The sequence below is a fragment of the Dasypus novemcinctus genome, chromosome 4, assembly GCF_030445035.2.
Source record: "Dasypus novemcinctus isolate mDasNov1 chromosome 4, mDasNov1.1.hap2, whole genome shotgun sequence".
NCBI classification, from domain to species: Eukaryota; Metazoa; Chordata; class Mammalia; order Cingulata; family Dasypodidae; genus Dasypus; species Dasypus novemcinctus.
Window position 1 is genome coordinate 120,053,176 of NC_080676.1, and position 4,443 is coordinate 120,057,618.

Genomic DNA, 4,443 nt, shown 5'->3' on the forward strand with positions numbered 1-4,443 from the left:
ATATCTACCACAAAGTTATTAGAGCAAATGAATGATTTCAGCAAGGTGGCGATCAACTGAGTACAAATTTTGTGTACGAGATCAACACACAAACAGCAGTAATGTTTCTATACATTAGTAAGAAACAGTCTGAGAAGGAAATCAAGAAAACGTTCATTTAGTATAGCACCTGAAAGAATCAAATATCTAAGAATAAATTTAACCAAGGATGTAACAACTTATACACAGAAAACTACAAATCTTACTACTAAAAGAAATTGAAGAAGACCTGAAAGAACATTCCATGCTCGTGGATTGGGAAACTAAATATTTTAAATATGTCGATTCTACCCAAAATGATTTACAGATTTAAAGAAAAACCAATCAGAATTCTGTCTCCAGAAATGGGGAAGCCAATTATCAAATTATTTGGAAGGTTAAAGGGCCCAAAATAGCCAAAAACATCTTGAAAAAGAAGAGCAAATTTGCAGAATCCATGCCTCTTGACTTTAAAACTTATTATCAAGCTACTGTTGTAAAAATAGCATGGTTCTGGTGCAAGGATAGTATGTTAGTCAGACAAAGGGGTGCTGATGCAAAGTACCAGAAAACTGTTGGCTTTTATAAAGGAAATTTATTTTAGAAGCTTACAGCTACAATACTCTAAAGAGTCCAACTCAAGGTACCATAAGAAGTATTTCTCACCAAACATCTAGTCCCACATGTTGAAGAAAATGGTTGCTGAGGGTTCAGCTGTCCTCTTTCTTCTTAAGGCACCATAGGTCCAACTTCTTCTGATCTTAACTGTAGGCTGGCATAGGGCTCATCTTTCTTCCCAGGGTTCTTTTCTATCTGGGCTCAGCTGCTCTGTTCTCTTCATAAGGCCAGTTGTGAACTATCAAATGGCTCATTTCTCCACCTGGGGTTGCAGGATCAAGGCTGACAATTTCTTTCCTATTCCATGTCTATGGGGTGCTATTTCTATTCCTCTGTGTATTTCTTCTGTGTATCTACTTCTGTGTTCTTGATTGATCTTACATTTATATAGCCCACCAAGGGGGTGGGGACTCAAATTGAGTCACGCTAATGGTATGGTTGCATCAAAACCCTAATCTTAACATAATTTAGTCAAAGTCATTTCAGTTGAATCTAATACAGTCAAAGGATATCATACCCATAGGAACAACCCAGGTTGCAAACATAATCAATCTTTTTTTTATAATTAATAAATAGTATCAAACTATCACAAGTAGATGTATAGATCAATGGAATAGAACTGAGATTTCAGAAATAGACCTTCACTTCTCTGGTCAATTGACAACCCCCCCCCCCACCTTTGTGGCTTTTTGTGTGCTGTCTGCTCTGTGTGTCCATTTGCTGTGCATTCTTCTGTGTCTGCATTTAGTTTTTTTTATTTCCCCTCCCCACTTGCAACTTGCTTGCTGTCCTCTCCCTGAATCCATTCACTGTGTGCTCTTCTGTGTTTTTGAATATTTCAAGTTGTGAAGGTGGGGTATTGGGAAGAGTTTTCAATTAGCAATAATCATACCTCAGACAAACCTCATTGACTATGGTATTGCCACTGCACAAAGCTGGTTAATTGACTTTTGAGAAGACTGCCAACTTCACTGAATTGGGAAAGAATAGTCTCATCAACAAATGTCTCTGGGAGAACTGGATAGCCATATGCAAAAGAATGCAATGGATCACCTCTTTCACACCATATTAAAAAATTAACTGAAAATGAATCAAATACATAAATTAAAAAATCCCTGGGCTATAAAAACCTTAGAAGAAGACTTGAGGAAGCATCTTCAGTATCTGCCTTTAGGTAATGGATTTTTAGACAAACAACAAAAGAAAAAAGTACATAATTGGAAACTCATCAAGAATTTTTGTGCTTCAAAGAACTTTATCATGAAAGTAAAATGACAACCTTTTCAAGGGGAGAAAATATTTGGAAACCACAAATATGATAAGGGTTTAATACCTCTAATATATTAAGATATTGTACATCTCAACAAAAAAAAAACATAAACAACCCAATTAAAAATGTACAAAAGGCTTGTATAGAAATTTCTCCAAAGAGGATATACACATTGCCAAAGACACATGAAAAGATGCTCAGCATCATTAGCTATTAATGAAAATGCAATTAAACCACAATGAGTTACCATTTCACACCTATTAGAATGGCTAATACTAAAAAATACAAGTGTTGGTGAGGATATGGAAAAATAGAAACACTCACTCTTTACTGGTGGGAATGTAAAATGGTACAGCCACTATGGAAGACAGTTTGACAGTTCCTCAGAAAATCTAAGAATAGAATATGTGACTAGGCAATCCCACTTCTAGGTATGTACCCAAAAGAGTTCAAAGCAGGGACTCAAGCAGGTATTTGCATACCAATGTTAGAGTGACATTATTAACAATTGTCAAAAGATGGGAGCAACCCAAGTGTTCATCAACCTATGAATGGATTAAAAAAATGTAGTATATATGTACAATGAAATATTAGTCAGCTGTAAAAAAGAATGAAGTTCTGATAAATGCAATCACATTGAGAAACCTTTAAGACATCATTTTGTGAGAAATAACCCTGACAGAAAAGGACAAATACTACATTAATCCACTGTTATGAAATAATGAGAATAAGTAAATTCATAGTCAGAATCTAGAATTCTGGATTGATTGTAATGACTTAGTAATGAATGGTGGCGATGGTGGCACAATGTTGTAAATGTAATTATCACCACTAAATTAGCTATGTGACTGTGGTTAAAAGGGGAAATTTTAGGTTGCATATATGTTACTAGAATAAAAATTAAAAACAGACATAGTACAGTGCACCACAGTGAGTCCTATTGTAAACTATGAACTATATGTTTTTTATAATTAGTTTTTTTATAATTTATGAACTATAACAAATGTACCACACTAACACAAATTGTTAATCATAGTGTGGTAAAAGGGAACTGTGTATTTTATAAATATTACACATGATTATTCTGTAAACCTACAACTTCTCTAATTAAAAAAAAATATATATATATATGCTTTGCAGAGCACCACCTAGAAAATATTCCAAAATACCAATAATGCTCAATATAAATATAATCAGCCTTTAGGACTTACTTTTAGTTTGCAGAAAACATGGGAATTGGAGCAACAAATTAAATGGCACAGAAAAGAACTAATGCAGGATATTTTACAAGACAATTGATCAAGTTTTGTCACCAAGCTGATGTCATGAAGATAAAAAGAGGTGAATTATTTTTCTACATCAAAATAGACTTTAGGAAAATAATATCCAAATGCAAAAATATGTGGATCATGCATGAAGTCTTGTTTATATACCAAGAACAAAGACATTTTGAATAAAATAGGGAAACTTTGAAATATGGATAATGTATTTTCATGATATTAAAAACTACTGAGGAGGCAGAGCAAGATGGCATCTGAGTGATTGCACCTTATAATCTCTCCTGCAAAAAAGTGGCTGAATAGGGTTGGAGACCTGCTGGACCAGACTGTTTTGGGTGTTTACAGGGCAGGAGGTGTCTGGACGTCAATTTGTTGGGACTGTGACAGAGGAGATTCTTGCAAGAGGTAGAATTTTGGGTCTCTTGCATGGAGGTTGGAGGTTGTGGATGGGACACTTCTGCTGGGGCTGGTGGCCCAGCAGTGGTGATTCCTGAAGGCTTTGCTGTGCTGGGGAGTTCTGAAGCCCTGAGCTGGCTGTTTTGGGGGCTTGCAGGGTAGGAGGTTTCTGGAGGCTGATTTGGTGAGACAGTGACAGAAGAGATTCTTGTGAGAGGTGGAATTTTGGGTTTCTGACACAGAGGTCAGAGGTTGTGGGCAGGACCCCTCCCCCTAGGGCTGGTGCCCAGCTGCAGGGATCCCTGAAGGCTGTGTTTTGCTGCGGTGCTCCCAGGCCCCCTGTTAACCAGATGCATGGTTCCCAGGTCTGTGTCCCCTAAATCCATGTGGCCCACACTCCAGAGACTCACACACCTTGAGTCTGCATATCACAGACTTGAGTCTGCATATCACAGACTTCCCATCCCTGAATCCACTGGACTCTGAGGTCCACCTGAGGTCCTTGATTACCCTAGCCCTCGGCGTTTGGGTTGGTTTTTGTTTTTTTTTTTTTTCTCTCTCTCTCCTTGAACTTAGAGGAGTGTACCAGCTGACTTGGGGAGAATCTAGGAAGAAAGGAGAGGTGAATCTGCTGAGAAAGCCCCATTAACCTAAACATCCTGGGATAGGAAACTTGGTCTGGGAGAAGGTAGAGTCAGAGAATCAATTAGACCTCTCCTAGCACACCTAAGGGGGAGGGAATGTAGAAGTTGCTATACAAGCTTCCAATAGCATATTTGGGGTTTCTGGTGAGGTGTAGGTGATCTCACGCTGGAAATAAAGAGTCATAGTCTTCTGTGCGGATTGATTCAACAAGGACCT

General features: G+C 37.7%; 1 pseudogene; it reads right to left on the reverse strand.

The window, feature by feature from the left end:
• Positions 1 to 1,451: 1,451 nt before the first annotated feature.
• Positions 1,452 to 1,573, reverse strand: LOC111767152 (U4 spliceosomal RNA; annotated as a pseudogene).
• Between the last annotated feature and the right edge of the window lie 2,870 nt (positions 1,574 to 4,443).